The sequence below is a fragment of the Canis lupus genome, chromosome 12 (assembly GCF_011100685.1).
Source record: "Canis lupus familiaris isolate Mischka breed German Shepherd chromosome 12, alternate assembly UU_Cfam_GSD_1.0, whole genome shotgun sequence".
NCBI classification, from domain to species: domain Eukaryota; kingdom Metazoa; phylum Chordata; class Mammalia; order Carnivora; family Canidae; genus Canis; species Canis lupus.
Window position 1 is genome coordinate 68,834,819 of NC_049233.1, and position 16,916 is coordinate 68,851,734.

The 16,916-nt window shown below is 52.1% G+C and overlaps 1 long non-coding RNA gene across 2 annotated transcripts; it reads left to right on the forward strand.

Annotated features, from left to right (window-relative positions):
* Positions 1-1,863: 1,863 nt before the first annotated feature.
* LOC106559589 lies at positions 1,864-15,033 on the forward strand. Of its 2 annotated transcripts, XR_005368165.1 has the most exons (4): positions 1,864-1,993; positions 9,680-9,873; positions 10,987-11,221; positions 11,751-15,033. It is a non-coding gene; the product is annotated as an uncharacterized LOC106559589 (long non-coding RNA). The 2 variants fall into 2 exon arrangements; XR_005368164.1 differs by lacking the exons at positions 10,987-11,221; positions 11,751-15,033 and adding an exon at positions 10,502-10,968.
* Positions 15,034-16,916: the final 1,883 nt, after the last annotated feature.

Sequence of the window (16,916 nt, forward strand, 5' to 3'; positions counted from 1 at the left end):
GACTAGCTCTGGGTCACACAGCTAGGAAACGCCCAAGCCAAGACAGAAACGCCATATACTACCCCAAAAGTGTACGGACGTTCAAAAGTGGGCAGATGTGTGCTTGCTTCGGCAGCACAGATACAAAAGTGGGCAGAGGACTTGACACTTCTCTGAAGAAAACACAAACGGCCAGTAAGCACAGAAAAGATGTCCAATAATAACTAATCATTAGGGAAATGCAATCAAAACCATAATGAGGGATCCCTGGGTGGCGCAGCGGTTTGGCGCCTGCCTTTGGCCCAGGGCGCGATCCTGGAGACCCGGGATCGAATCCCACATCAGGCTCCCGGTGCATGGAGCCTGCTTCTCCCTCTGCCTGTGTCTCTGCCTCTCTCTCTGTGTGACTATCATAAATAAATAAAAATTAAAAAAAAAAACCATAATGAGATACCGCTTTGCCTATTAGGATGGCTATTATTAAAAAAAAAAGAAAAGAAAAGAAAAAGCAGCAACAACAACAACAAAGAAACCAACCCAGAAAATTACAAGTGTTGGGTGAGGATGTGGAAAAATTGGTATCCTGTGCTTGCTTGTGGGAATGTAAGATGGCGTAGCTGCTGTGGGGAAACAGCGTGTTCTTCGAGAACCTAAATATGGGATTACTGCATTGATCCAGCAATCCCACTCCTAGATATATTTACCCTAGAGAACCGGAAGTAGGAACCCAGATAGATCCTTGTCCACCGGTGTTCACAGCAGCCTTATTCACAGTGGCCAAAAAGTGGAAACAACCCCAAAATCCATCTACAGATGAATGAACAAGCGCAATGTCATATATCCATACAATGGAATATTCTTCAGCCTCAGAAGGGAATGAAGTTCGGACCCACACTGTGACATGGATGATCCTTGGGGACATTATGCTACTTAAACCGGTCCCAAGAGCACAAACACCGCACGGTTTCACTTCCACGGGGCCCGTCCGGAATAGGCAAATTCACAGATACAGAGACTAGAGGTCACGGAGACAGGGGCACGGGCCGCTGTTGAAGGGGCGCAGAGCGTCTGCTTGAGATGAGGAAGAGGTTCTAGAGTAGTGACGGGGGCACCACAACGTGGATCTACTCTGGGCCGCTGAACCACACACTTAACAAGGGTTGAAATGGTAACTATTGCGCTATGTGTATTTCACCACCACAACGGAGGGGTGCAGAGTCCTCCCTGTGGCTCGGGCGCCGCGGCCCCGGCTCCTGCCGTCCCCTCCAGCTGGGCCGTAGCTCCTCCACCTGGGCCAGGCTCCCCCGCTGCTCTGGGCCCCTTTTCACCACCCCCAGGAGGAGGGTGAAGCCGTGCTGTTCAGCAAGAAGTCTTCCCCGGTCTACACCGGTGTCCCGGGCTCTGTTAGGAATCTCCCTAAGACTTGGGGGTCTGCGCCACGATGCTGACGATCCCAACACTGAATTATGTTGTCTTGTAGCAGCGTCTGCATGTGCGGTGACTCTGGGCCACCATCCAGCTTCTCCTGGGGCCCCCAGGAAAGGCCAGGGGTGGAAATGCAGCCCAGGCCGAGCGCAGGCTTCGGGCCTTGCCTTGAAGCCAACCTGCCGCTGACTTTTCCGTCCACTCTGGCCTGTCGCTCGCCTCTGCGGGGCCTGTGTTGAGGGACTTGCAATCTCCCACCTTGGGACCGAAGGGGGGACAGCTGAACGTGGTTGGGGGCCGCAGGAGGGGACTAGCAGGAGCCTGGCCAGGCCGAGGTGGGCTTCGGAAGGCAGGTGGCCCCCTCGGACACTGCTCTTGGAGGAGCAGCTTCAGGGACCTCCTGTGATACCAGCTCTGCCGTCTCCTCCCCGTCGGATTTCCTCGCCCATTTAGCTCTGGGCACAGACCCAGCGGGGAGGGACCCGGACCCAGGGCGACAGGGCCGTGGCTGGCCGCAGGTGTGGCCCGTGTGCAAACCCTGGCCTGCACTCAAGTCCCCCTCATTGCACCTCCCCCGAGTCGCTCGCAGGTAGGTCGCCCTGGGAAGAAGTGATGCAGCGGGGAGCCCAGGAGGGGAGGCGCGGGAAGAGGAAGCCTTCGCAGCGTCACACACTAGGCAGCGCTTTTGAAACATGCTAATTCATTGGAGGCACCCTCGGTGGCCCCCCCCCCCCCCCCGGTGACGGAGGGCACAGGGGCTGCAGGTGGACGCGTCGAGACACGCCTGACCCGGGGCGGGGGCGGGGGCGGGGCGGGGCGGGCCCTGCAGGCGCGGCTGCAGCCCCGCGCGGAGCCCTGAGGACCCCCCGCGGCCGGAGCGTGACGGCAGCGACCTCTAGCGCGCGGCCCGGGGACTGCACGCGGCGGGGAGTCCTCGGGAATTCGGGGAACAAAGGCGAGAGCCGGCGCTCCGGGTCCCGCGGTCGGGGCGGGCGGCTGGGCCCTCCCCCCTCCCCCGCCCCCGCCCCGCCCCGCCCCCCGCCGCTGCCCGCTGCTGGGCTCCGCGGTTTTGCCCTTCCCTCGGCCGGTTTCCTCCAAGAGGAATCTGGTTTCCAAAGGCTTCTCGGTTGCCTTTGGGGCTTAACCCGGAGAGCTCGCCGCGGGCCCCGGGGTGCGGGGGGGGGGGGAGGGGGGAGGGGGGAAGGGGTGCGGGGGGAGAGGGGCGGGGCCCGGGGTGCGGGGGAGAGGGGCGGGGCCCGGGGTGCGGGGGAGAGGGGAGGGCCCGGGGGGTGCAGGGGTGCGGGGGAGAGGGGCGGGCCCGGGGGTGCAGGGGTGCGGGGGAGGGAGGCGGGCGGGGGGTGGGGTGTGCGGGGGAGAGGGGTGGGCCCCGGGGGGTGCAGGGGGGAGAGGGGAGGGCCCGGGGGTGCAGGGGTGCGGGGGAGGGAGGCGGCTCCGGATGCGGGGGAGAGGGGCCCTGGGTGCAGGGCATGGCCCAGGAAGCCCCCGCCCCCCCGCCCCCCTGCTCGCCCCCCACCCCGCCCCCCACCCACTTCGCACCCACTTCTTCAGAGCAGAGATGCTGCGTTTTATTTGTTTTTTAATTCACGTGTTTTGCTGTGCTCTTGAGCTGCGCGCGGCAGGGGTGCCGGGGTGCCGGGGTGCCGGGTGCCGGGTGCCGGGGTGCGGGGCCCTCCCGGGTCTTGAGGCCCCTCCGCCCAGGCGGTGGATGGGGCTGGGAGCGCGGCTGGGAGCGGGGTCATCCTCAGCGGTGACCTGCTGAAGCCCAGCCTCGGGCCGTGACATCGTGCGCGGGGTGGGGGGTGACTGGGGCGCACGGGGGCCGCGGCCCAGCGACTCGGAGCGGTGAGGAGCCAGGAGGCCTGCGGCAGGTGTGGGGTCGCCCAGCAGGTTGACCAGAGGGCATGGCTGGGCCTGTGGAGCCTGTGGCCCGGCTTGGGAACAGGGTTGGGACAGGGGCGGGGACAAGTTCAGGCCAAGGGAGAGGGCCCCAGGGAGGAGGCTAAGAGCTCGGGGCTCGGGGTGCAAGGGTTCAGCGCCCGGGGCTCCGGTGAGGTGGGAAGCTGTCCCAATCCCAGCCCGAGAAGGAAGAAAAGCAACATAAGGATGATGGTGTGTACAAGCGACACCAAGAGAAGAGGGTGCCTGTGGCTGGGGCGGGGAGGCTCGGAGGGGAGGCTCGAGGGGAGGGGAGGCAGATTCAGCCGGATGAGGCCTACGAGGCCTAGAGGCCTACGGGGGGAAGACTCCCTCCTGGGAAAGGATGGGGTCTGTTCTGGGGCTGTGACAGGCCAACAGGACAGGGACGCCCAGAGCCAGAGAGGAAAAGACCGCGGGATTTGCCAGCGACCTGGACTAGGGGTTGGTCAGGAAGGGTTAGGACTCCGAGGCCACAAGGATTTCTCCGAAGCTCAGTCAGGGACCCCGCCCAGTGGTGGCTGGGCCAGCCGGGCACTCAGGCAGGGCCAGCTTTCCTGGAGGTAGACGGGCGGTGAGCCGGGCGAGGATTGTGCCCTGGGAGCAGAGTCCCAGTTCTGGCTGTCCCCCTTCTATGCCCGAGGCGGGACTCGACCCCAGGACCCCGGGATCGTGACCTGAGCCACCCGGGTGCCCCACTTTCCCAGATGTTTACATGGCTCGTTCCTTCACTTGATTCAGCTTTCTGCTCAGACGTCACCTCCGTGGTGAGAGACCTTTCCTAGCTAAGGGGACACCCCTGACTTTCTCTGTCCCCTTGCCCCACTGTCTTTTCTTTATGGCACTTCACGGCCACCTGCTAGATACTTACCTGTGCTTTCTTGTAACTCTTCGGGCCGCTCTGTTACATCGAACACTGAACCTTCCACACATCCAACAGCGCCCGACACATGGAAGATGTTCAATAAACGTTCATTCACCAGGTCTCTTTCAGATGTCTCTAGATGTCACACTGCTGGCATGTCTTTCCTCCTGGAGATGCTGTCGTCTTTATGATGTCAGTTCTTGTCTCCTACTTTTTGATTGCGATTTCTTTGTTTTCTCTTTTCCTGTTTTTCAAGGCTCGGGTTCTTCCCCGGTGCGCTTCTCTTGCTCCACTTTATTCGCTGGGGACCAGGAGTGCCCTCAGAGCTTTCTCTCCCACAGCTGTGCCCCTGTCTTGGCATCTCATCTGAATTCCAGGCCCATATTTCCAGCTGCCTGGTGGCCATTTCCCATTTAGGAGTCTTCTTGTCCCCTAAAGCCCCCAAATCCTCTTCCACTGTTGGAGCCACTGTCCCCTGCCAGTGTCACTTCTTAAGGTAGAAAGAAAGGAGTAACTTTTCTCTTACTTTTCTTTCTTAGAAAGAAAGGTAAAAACTTTTCCATTTCTTTTTTTTCCCATCTTAACAATTTTTTCCCCCAATCCACACCAAGTCCCATAGTTTCTTCTTTCAGAATTCATTTAAGGAAATATTTATTTACTGCCTAGTGCATGCAAAACACCGTGTGGATGCTTTGGAGTTGGTGCTGTCAAGATTCATTTTCTACCCTCGGGGAGTTTGTAACCAAAGCTTAGAGGTAAAACATGTTCAGGAATAGTAATTTAAGGAGGAAAATAATGAGTTACAGATTTGAGTTACGAGGATGCAGAAGGGGAGAAAATGACTTCCACGTGAGTTCAGGGAGGCTTTGAGAAAGAGGGACATTTGAGATGGGTGTGAAAGTTAGGTCGTGCTCGGACATGTCGACCCTGGGGTTGGCCGTCCGGCCAGAGGGAATAGCATGGACAGACCTCCAGAGGCAAGACAGCCGTCAGCGAGGAGGGAAGATGACCACCGAGCTGGGGGGAGCCTAGAGTGGAGCCTCTAAGGGTGTGCAGGAAGGTGAAGAAGACAGGCAGGGCACTTACTTCTGTTCGAAGGCCTTGGAAAGATTTTCAAAAATGCTGTGCAGGTGAACAGTGCACTGGACCTGCGTTTCCGGAGAGTGAATCTAGTTCTAACTCAGCCTTGGAAATGGGTTGGGGATGAGAAATGCAAGACAGGGCGCAAGCATCCAGGCTGGAAGTCGCAGCCGCCCGCATGTGGGTGGGAGAGGTAGAGGCCGACGTGGAAGCCAGGCACGGGGGATCCCGGGGCCACTGGCGAGGTGGAATGAGCAGAACTTGGCATCCAAAGTTTGTGAACACGGAGCACAAACAAGAGGGAACCGTGGCACAAAAAGTGATGCTGAGATGTTGGGCCCCAAAGTGTCCGAGCCTCAAGCCAGAAACGGGGAAGACCGGAGGATCAAGTGTGCGGAGGAGAGTGGCCCGGGGGACATCCAGCATGGGGCTTTCTAATAGGTGATTCAGCCCGTGAGCCTGAAACTCATGACGGTGGCCAGACCCAGAAATGGCAACCTGGAGGCCCTCCCAAGGGAAGGGTGGAGGTCAAGAGGCCGACCACGGTCGCCAAGGTGTGGTTGAGAGAAGACGAGGTGGCCCAGGACGGTTCCTTGTGAAACCCCTATATTGATGTGCTGGGGGAGGAGGACTCCAGGGAAGGGGCGTGAGGAGAGGAGGGAGGGGAGGACGTGTCAGGAAGACGAGGGTGGCAGTGTCAGGAAGGAGTCGCAGACATCAGGCAGGGTGGAGGACCCGGGCAGGGTGACGACGGAGAAAGTGCGGTGGGGTTTACGTGACCCTGTGTCCTTCCGTCATCCTATGCCTCCCCCCATGCTCCCCTGTGGCGACCGTCCCCTCCCACACCTGGGAGCCTCCCTTCTCCCTGCTCCCGCAGGCCACCAACTCCACGATTCCTCTCTGATGCCAGTTCTCTATTCTGCGTGGAGCCAGAGAGGTGTCGTGGGAACAAAATTAGGCAAAGGGTGGAGAAACCCGCTCCCCTGGCTCTGCCAGCGAATTAGCCGTGGGCGCTCGGGCAGGGTCCTCGAACCCGTCGGCCTCTAAGTTCCCTTGCTCTCTAAGCCCTGGGATCTCCTTCTATAACAGCAAGACCCAAACAACTCTCCCAGGGTTTATTGGGGTCTCCCCCACACCCTCCAGTCTGCCTCTCCAGCCTCGCTCTCCAGGTTCTCAATGTGCTCCGCATGGTCACACTGGTCTCCTCCTGGTTCTGTCACCAGCCTGCATGGATGCCCGCCTCTGTGCCTTCTTCCTCTTGGCTTTTCGTGCCTCCCCTCTGCCTGTGTCACTCCTCAACTCCTCCCCGGGCCAGCTCAGCACCCGCTTCCTTCCAGGAAATGTTCCCTGGCCCCCCAGTTCTCACTGGTATGTCTTTCTGTTGAATTCCCGGGCATCTACACAGAACATCTAAATCCTGTTTTTAATTATTTTTTAAAAAAACTTGCCATTGTTTTGGGCACCGTTAGTCTCGGTTCTCCCGTGAGTTGTAAGCTCTTTGGGGGGGAAACGAACCACATCTTTTGTGTCCTTTGTATTTCTTACAGCATATTGCTCAGCATATGTCACCGAACGCCTGGTGTGTTCTTTATGTACATGCGTCGGTCAGCGTCCCTCTGAGAAGTGTAACACACAAACACCCACGGAGAGACTTATTTTAAGGATCGGTGAATGTGACTGTGGGGGCCTGGAAAGTCCTAAATCCATAGGGCAGGCAGCAGCCTAGAAACACAGGCAGCATTTCATGTTACATCTTGAGGCGATATCTCTTTGAGCAACCTGTTTTTGTGCTGAAGGCCTTCAACTGATTGGACGAGGCCCACCACAACCTTGAGGGTCATCTCCCTAAAGTCACCTATTGTGGATGTTAACCACCTCTACCAAATGCCTTCAGAGAAAAATCCAGATTACTGCTTGATTCAGTGACTGGGTGGTATAGTCTGCCCAAACTGACATGAAACCGACCATCACGGCACACTTGCTCGTGGAATCATATTGGGGGGTAATTCGTTGTACAGGATTCAGCAAGGGTGAATCTTCGGAACTAGAGTGGAAGGATCCATGAGAGACATTAGTAAGGAGCAGGGTGTCTCCAGGGTGTTCAGGGGGTGGAAGCACTACGGTGTTCCTGGGTGAGCTGGTTGCGGAGAAGTTTATGAATTAGCAGGAATCTGCAGATTCTGGGTACTTGGCGGTTAAGAGGAAGAGAGGGGGGCATTACTCTTAGAAGGTACTGGAAATATGTCTATGCAGAAAAAGGGGTGGGTGGGGTTGGGGCAAGATGGGGAGGGGGAGTAGGAGAAGAGAGTGAAAGGAAGAGAGATTAGGGAGAGAGAGAGAAGGAAAAAGCCAGCGAGTGAGAGAGAGAGAGACCCAGAACTTTAACATCCCAAGTCTTCGTTGTATATGGCTAAGTGAAACCGAGGTGAACGGAAGTGGCTTCAAAATTAGGCAGAGATTTTGCTTTTTCCTCAGGCACTAGACAGAAACTGATGAGAGACTGGAAATACGAGAACAAAGTCGATAGGAACCCACGGAAGGCAAAGCAGATGCCTCTAGTGAGGAGAGAGTTCTTGACAGATTTTCAGATGACATAAAGCCAATTTTTATCTGGAAAGGTTTATATCAGATGAATTTGGGGAGATAAAATCTTGAGGGAGTAAAAAAAAAAAGAAAACTCCCCCAAACAACCCAAACAAATACAAAAGCCAAACAAAACTGCTTATAGCAGAAATCCAGATATTTGCTGCAAAAACAATTAGTAATAGCATTGCTGGAGCATTCCCGAAATAGACGAGCTTCCCCATTAGCCTTCTGTGAATTCGAGCAAAGAGGCATCATTATACAAATTATACGCCTGGAGAAGGGGCTTCTGCACCGGGATGAACTTGTAAAAACGTTTAAACCGAAGGCAATTTCGCCTCTGTAATTTGCTCTATTCCCCTTGCTATCATCGAAGATATTTATGCCTGAGCAGATTTCTCACTCCCAATCTGATTTCTCCTCTTTCTTAATCCAGCCATGAAGTCATAAAATCCCCTGTTTGGGACAATATGATTTGCTGCCATGGAAACAATTACGATATCATAAATTCCTCCTTGCTCTGTGAGAGGAGAGAGGAAAAGCAATAACGCTGTGATTGTGCAGTTCGATAGTACCCGCCATCCGGCAGTCACCAACTAGTGAATGTCATCGATTCGCACATGGGGACAACGGCAGTGGCAGGCCCTTGTGCCTCGTCTCCAGCCCTGGGATTTTAGACCGTGGCAAGAATGTCCGGATACTTGTGACGCCCACCCCGAGGAGCAGCTAAGGAGCCAAACTCTTGGTCTCCATCGCTGTCCTCGGAGGGGACGGGGTGTCGGCTCCCCTCCCAGCCCCTGGGCTTCACCCACTGTCCCTAGTTGTGAGAGTATCTGGCGGAACCCAGTCTGAGAAACAAAAGGCCTTGGTGGTTGTCGTAGTGGTCAAAGTATTTACATCCATAGGACTAGGGAGGACGTTCCAGCGCTCTCCTCCAGCTCCACCCTGGCCTGACCCGCCCTCCTCCATCCTCTCTAGACGCTCAGCATCTTGGTTCCTGGCCATTGTTGAAGCTAAGGGCCTGGGGTGGCCCCTCCCACATAGAGACCCCGTCCGGGGCTCTGGAGGGCACCCCAGCAATGTTCACCTGGACGGACTTCTGAAAACATCCACACTCTACCTTCCTCCTGTGTCGGGAGCTGTTGGACTGGCCTCTGGGATTCTGCCGAGGGGGTGGTCTGTGGGGGGGGGGGGGTTAGGAATGCCTTGGGACTCGGTGGTTAGCAGTCACGTCGGTTGCTAGTTGAATTCTTGCTAGCCGTGGCTGAGGGCAGGGGCTTCCGGAAGCCTCTTCTTGCCTTGCCTGCGCTGCCCCTCCTGCCTGGTCAGAGGTAGTCATACGTCCCTAGGACCCATCACTGGAACCTGGCATTGTGGGCCCTCCTTCTTCAGGGAGAGAGGTGCGACATGCAATAATTCATCCTTTATTTTGGAATGGATGCCCCGGCATTCCTTAGATCACCGGGAACCTAAGTTGTTGCTATTATTATTATTATTATTTTATTATTATTATTACTTTTTTCAAGGATGTGGTGGGTTCCTCAGCCTGCATACGGCTTATTTCCTAGCCTCCTGAGGGCACGTGCCTTAGTTAGGCTTGCAACGTACTTTCTAGCCACTTCTTGCTCATCCAACCCCATGAGCATAATGTCATTAGTGTATAAAAGGACCAGTGTGAGATTCTGTGGGATGTGTAACCAGTCTAGGTTTTTATTTTGGACTCTGTTAGGACAGAAGGTGGGAGAGTTCATATTGCCCTCAAACCCGACTATAAATATGCTGTTATGTGCTTCTGATCCTCTTTTTTGATAGAGACGGAGAAGAATACATTTGCCAGACCCGTGGCTGCGTTCCACATACCCCAGGCCCTGTGCATCTGCTCTAGCAAAAATGCCACATCTGGTAGAGCAGCTGCGTTGGCCTCGACTGAATGGCAGCCACCTAAACCGTCATCCTTCAGGATCTGTCTGATTTTTGCAGGAGCCAGGCTGGTGACCGGAATGGAGGTACGATGGGGTTCACCAACCCTATGACCCCTTAGGGGTTTTCTTCCTGCCGTTCCCCGCGGAAAGCTATCTTGTTTTGTGATTTACTATTTTGAACTGGGTTTGGGAGGAGTGTGGCTTCCACTTGGCTTTCCCACAGACCAGTGTGGGTGTGTGTGCGTCCAATTTTTCATCTGGGGACCATGGAAATGATAACCGATGGGTCCTTGGATTCAGTGGGCCCAGTGTAAGCCAATCTGGGGCCTGGCTACACTCGTTTATTACCTGGAACCCTGTGTCCTCATTGGAAAAGGAGGGCCAGATTGATGCTTTGAGGCTCCAAAGGTCCGCGTCAAGTCAGCTCTTGTATTTGGTAGACCTCGCCATGTGCAGGGTCTCCCTGTCCTTGTGAGCCTGAGGCATAGGGCCACACAGCCTCTCTGGGGAAGGACTAGAGGGATTGTTAGTGGATGCACCTGCCTTGATGTTGTAGGGTCCTTCCTCCCTGGACCCAGACTCTCTTTTATTGGGTTCCAGCAGGTCCATAAAACTTGCTGGGATCTATAAACTGGGCAAGGGATCATAGCTTTATACTGGGATGACACCCTCAGCACCCTGATCATTCATCCTTGATTACTTTTAATTTCAGATTGAACAGCATCCTTGCTGGGCGCCCATTAATTTTGTGCGAGGGATGCTAACCCTAGAGCACACTGGCTGCCTCCGTCGTCTCAGAGGATTCAGAACAGTCTGGGAAGTGAAGATGGTTGAGGGCAGTTGCCCAGATATCCCCATCCCATGTCTCACTTGGACGAGATGGACTCCAAGGTCCATTTTCATCCTGAAATATCTTTCAAGAGTGACCTTTTCATCCAGGTCTACCCTTTCCTTGAGGGGCAGCCAGTCATGGGCTATAGGATAGACCATGAAGGTCTGACCTGTGGCTCTGCCACTTACCCCCTGTGGACCTTGAGCAACTTACTTGATGTCCGAGCCTCAGTTTCTTTATCTGTGGAATGGTAACAACGAAATACCTCCCCGGGAGGATGACATGAGTAAATACGTGTGAAGCATTTATAATAATGAGGTTGCCTTTCTCGAAGTATTTGTTGTCCTGGTTCCTTTGCTCAACAGGCTCGGATGCGGCCGTGAATCGTGGCTGCCTCGGCGGGTCTGCGGCCTGCTGCATTTACGTGCTGCTGTGGTTTGGCCTGTCTGGTGTTCAGGCCTCCCCCCGAGCCCCTCAAGGACGCAAGTGTGCTCTGTGGCCTCTCACTCCTGACACGGTGCAGCTGTTGGGCAGCTGTTCTCGCGGCTGAGCGAGCTGCCGGTGCATGAACGCCTGCCCTAGGCTGGGTCCGGCCGTGCGGTGAGTGCCCAGCCTTTTATTCTGCAGCAGCAGCTGGGTCCTCCCCCGGGGTGTGCACAACTGGATCCTCCGGGGACTGCCTGCTGCCTGACTCCTCTGGCGAGCCAGTCGTCCTCCAGGTGCTCCTGGGTCACCATCACCGCTGGCGTCGTCCACCTCACGTCCGCACCTGTGCTCTGGCTTCTTGCTCCGTTGGGCTTTTGTGCACTACTCATTCTTAGCTCTTCTCGGGCTTTCAGCTTATTGGTTAGCTCCTAAAACTCAGCGCCTCAGGTCTGCCCACTTCTGCGCTGACCTCCACGGAGCTTACGCTTTTGGTTCGCTCTCCAGGAGGTACAAAGCAGATGCCTTGTTTCTATTTTGGCTTCTTGTGCTGAGACCCTCACCTAGCTTCTGGCCTCTGGGAGCTGAAGCACCCTTGACAGGTTCCCATCTCCGAGCCTGGGTGTTTTTTGTTTTTTTTTTTTTAATTTTTATTTTATTTTATTTTATTTTATTTTAAAAAAGATTTTATTTATTTATTCGTTAGAGACACAGAAAGAGAGAGAGAGAGAGGCAGAGACACAGGCAGAGGGAGAAGCAGGCTCCATGCAAGGAGCCCGACGTGGGACTCGATCCCAGGACTTCAGGATGAACGCCCTGGGCCGAAGGCAGGCGCCAAACTGCTGAGCCACCCAGAGATCCCATAAGCCTGGGTGTTTGATTGGTATTGCCCCATCATCCCTCCTGGAGCAGGGAAGGCACAGTCACCACCACTCCCCGCTCTGTGCTCAGGATTAATCCATCACCGCACTCTTCCCTTCTGTGTCCCGATGAGGTTGCAGAGCGTGTACAAACCCATAACCAATACTCCCCGCAGCCACTACCGATCAGAGTTGGCGCAGGAGCGACATCCTACTTGCCAACCCTGCATGAGATTGCGGCCTTCGTCCGTGTGACTTCTCTTTACTATTTCCCCTGTGCTTCTCTGCACCTGACCCACCTCCTGCCCATTTGACAGATGAAGCCTGCCCGTCATTCGGAGCTCCTGGCCCCAGCCGCACAGCTCTGGTGTCTGTTGGACATCGGCTTCCAGGTCTCTACAGGATCGGCCGCAGTTGTGCCTGTTAAGGGTCAAAGAGGACTCTTGGCCTACAGTCCCTCTACCACCGCCGTTCCTGAACTGTGCCTAGAAGCAGCTTCCCTGCCTGAGGTTTGAAGGAAGCCCGGAGAAGTCACAGATCTTTTCTGAAATGTACCATTTTCTTTTCTGTGTCTGTTTATGGGATTATCTTTGGGACAGAGCCCAGGTCAAATTGATTCAAAGTGTCTTCCCGGGAATTAATCGTGTAGATAGGGTCTACAAGAGGTAACCATGTTAAACGAGGTCATAGGGTGCTCACTGATCCAGCATGACCGAGATCCTTAGAAAAAGAGGCAATGAGCATGCAGGCGGACACAGAGGAGAGACGATGTGAGGATGGTGAAAAGGTTGCCATTCACATGGGAAAGAGGGAAGCATCAGAAGGAACCGGCCACGTCAACTCCTTGATCTTGTACTTCTAGTGTCCGGCTAACCCTAACTGGGAGAAAATACGTTTCCGTTGTTTCATGTCCCCAGCCTGTGGTACTTTGTTATGGCAGCTCTAGTAACCTAAGACACATGGGGATGTTCTCCAGTGGGCCACGCTTCCCACCACTGCCCTGCCTGTCCCAGTTTAGCCATTCCCATCACTTCTCTGACCCCTGGAGGCCTCACAGGAACAGAGGGGGGTGTTTCTTCTTGATCAAGGGGAAGAGACCTCCATCTACTTCCCTCACGATCTTACAGAGTGGCAGGTTGAGAGATCCTGAATCTTGGCCAGGTATTCATACATTTCATCCCAAATAACCCTTTTATATACTTATGATTCATTTATACTCAGAGCGGCCTTGGGTAGCATGGTCAAGTTTATGCTTCTGGGACTGGTGTTTCTGATGATCCCAGGTCTGGGGTTTAGGAGCTTGAGCAGGTGTGGAGGGAGGGGAAGGTGGCTCTCAGACAGCAGAGCATGGAATCAAGAGAGATCCAAAGGAAAGTTCCAAAGCCATGTCTGAAATGAGGGCCACACAGAGGCTACACATGGAACATTCATCTGAAGAGGCTGGGAAGAGTCTTGGGAAACGAGGTATGAGACAACACGACACAGAATGGAGATATAGGTCAGACTGATCTGCTCCAGGTGATGGAGGAGGGTGGGGGAAAAAAGCCATCAGGTCACCTGTAGAGTGCTTGTGGCTTTGTCCCTGGGATAGATGGGAGCTGTTGAAGGGTCAGAAGACAGTCCTATTGCCCTGCATTCAGGGAGGAGGAGCAAAGACCCTCCTCTTTGCTTCTTGGTAAGACTCACATAGGTTGTAGGCCTATATTTGGGAATCACAAACCAAATTAAAGTGTAGAAAGTTCACGGAGGACAGACGTCCCCACCTACCCCAGCACCCTAAGACCTCACCAGTTCACACACGCAGGATTAACAGGGAACTGGCGTCTGGTGGTAATAGTGTCTATCCTCTCCCTCCACCACTCTATCGTATTGTTTTTGTCCTGGAATATACTATTCTTATTTTGATACCTTCTGTGTGAGAAGGTAGAGAATTTTCCCTCCTTCTGAGGTTTCTGTGAGGATAGTTTTGTTTATGCTAGTGGAAGAAAAGCAGAGTTTTTGAGTAATAGGTTGAAGTAAGGCCAGCCTTTGCCCAAGGTGGAACAGACCATGCCAATAATTGTCCTCATCGCCTGTTTTCTAGATTTATCAGTGCTCATGAAGCAATGCTGGCACCATGCCTTTATTATTTCAACTATCCACTGTGTATGGGGAGAATAAATCATTTTTGTCCTCTCTGCACCATAACTTTATATACTTAAAGATTCATGGCTCCCCTTAATCTCTTTCCTCATAAAGCAAACATAGTTGTTCTTATTTGTGTTTTCTTGTAAGACTTACTTTTTAAAAAACCATTTCTTGTTCTCATTTTCCTTTGAAACTCCTTGGGTCTATGTTGATTTTGAAATTTGCAACTTGAGGAAGAATATAGTTAGTATTCCCACCGGGTTTGTACTTATGAAGGCCAAATCAAGAGTAATAAACACGCGCCTATTTGACCTTGGAGTGAATCCCTGATCCCAGCCCGACGCACCACGGTCTATTGTAGTGGGGCCCTCTGTGGACCTCCGAAGTATTTATTACTCATGCTCAGCCAGACCAACAGTCCCAATTCTCAACTTGCTCCATATTTTTACTTCTGGGAATCACTTTGCTGTTTTAGAAATTGAGTCTCATTTTATTGATCTGAGCCCAATCTCTAATTTTGACAATGTACATGTTTTATTATCCTCCCTCACACAATGGGCCATTATTTTCAGTGCCCCGATACTTTATCATAAATGTTTTGGCCTGAAAAGAATCACATCTTTTGAAAATTCAGCATAATAGAGTTCCAAACTGCAAAATAAATGTACCAATTGTGTTATAATCCCCTCGCCGTATCTATGTTATGAAAGGAGGCATTTGCTTCATTAAACAAATATTGGCTTGTGTTTTAAAATCCTCCTCATCACGCCTTTGGAGTATGTATTCGGCTGGCTAAAGAGAAATTTTCACTAATTTATTCATACTTTTGGTAGTTATTGAGATTCCATTGTGAGCAAGGATGTGGAGGACATAAGGGAGATGAGACATGACTACCCCAGCCTTTAGGAACAGGCTCCCCTTTCCAATTGGCCGTGAATCATAACAGGAACTGAGTCTATATTCTCTTCCCTCCTTAGACATAATTCAAATTCATGGTGTTCGATAAAGGCTTATACTATAACTGAGTGCAGTGGGTAACTACTTCCAATAAACTACCCTCCTTCCATCCTCTTCCCCAAACACGTTACCACCATGTTTTTTTATTTGTTTGTTTGTTTTTATTACCACCATGTTTGACTCTAGTCTAATGCATGGGAACTCTAGTTTGTAATTGGGAGCAGAAAAGAAGATAAAATAGATGGAGGAGACACTGTAACATCTGTCCCCACCTGACCCAGGGAGCTGGTGAGTGCTGTGGTTGGGGTGGGGGGACATATGTCAGAAGCTGGTGGAATCATTCAGATGGTGGACAGAAGCTCAGGTTGCAAACGCATGACCCAGCGTGGTGGAGGGGAAGGCTACTCTCTCAGCCACATCAGGAATCTCATGCTGTTCTGGAGTTCTGAAGACTGGACACATTGGAGCCATTAGGACATAATGCCTGTGACATGGGGCTTTAGGTTCTCAGGGTAAGTATGGCCATTTGGAGTGTATGGGAGAGGCTAATTATTGCTCTCTTTGTTCCCCTCCTGAGAATCCCTAATAAATGTAGGCAATGAGGGTGTGACAACTGGCTTAGGGACTTAACAGGTTGTATTTGAGATAAAAGTTGAAGATTCCTAGCCACAGTGGGCAAGACAAAGAGGAATAGGGACTTAACAGGTTGTATTTGAGATAAAAGTTGAAGATTCCTAGCCACAGTGGGCAAGACAAAGAGGAACAGGGAGCAGGAAAAGGGGGAAATTAGTATCTTAAGTTTACATTCCATATCAGCATATTGGGTTCTTGATATATGCTGTCTTACCTCAACCACACAATAGATATCATCCTCCTTCTTTTCAGAGGAGAAAAGGGAGACTAAAAGAGGTTGAGTAACTTGACCAAACCAGGATTTGATTGTATAAGTTTTCTTGGCTCAAAGACTATACCTTTTCCATGATAACATGACTGGGATTCCCTTGTATACTCTTCTGTGGTCCTGTCATATGGCCTAACCATGTAAACTTGGTCTACTTTGGCGGGGGGAGGCCTCACTCTCATAATTATAGAAATGATAATATGACTCATCATCACTCTCCCCTTATAGAACACTTCCAAGGAAACAGAGAGAGTACACAGTGTTTTAGTACACTTCTCTCCCATAATAGAAAAAGTGTCCCAAATCAGGCCTGGGGCAAAACTTTTCTACATGATAAAAATCTATAACCTCCTTCTGGAAAAAAGTGCTTATGCAGTTTTCTGCTGAATTTTAATGGAATGAAGATCTGGTCTAGGAAATCAGTTATCTACCCATCCCGCTGACTCTCAGCTGATTGTCAGAAAGGAGCTCAGGGACCTTTAACCCAGGCATTCTTCTTATTTTGTATCTAACAATGATATTTTCACCATGTTCTTTTCCTGTAAAATATCTCTGACTTGGCCTACCTTAGGCTTTTTCCCTTCCAAACATGATGTAAGCCTTATTTTGATACTTGCTCATAACTAATTTATCTGAAATTTTTTCTTTAGCACAAATAATAATAAATATTAAGAATTAATATTTATTCAATTCCTACAACATGTTAGGCAAGGTTCTAAGGACATTAGTTATTTTGTTTTCATAACAACCAGATAAAGTAGGTACTGTTGGCATCTCCATTTCACAGATGAGAAAATCGGGACCCTGGAAAGTGAAATAATTTGCCCAGCAACTCACGGCTTGTCATATGGTAGAGCTAGGTTGTGAATCCAGACAGCCTGAGTCTTTCTTTTTCCCCGAATGCTTGAAGTCTACCTGCTTTTATTTTTGAAGGTTTGATTACTTTTACCTTCATAGAGCTTTGAATATTGATCTACTTATATTCTCTGTTGGGTTTTGCACTGGCTCTTCAGTTAGAAAAGAGGCA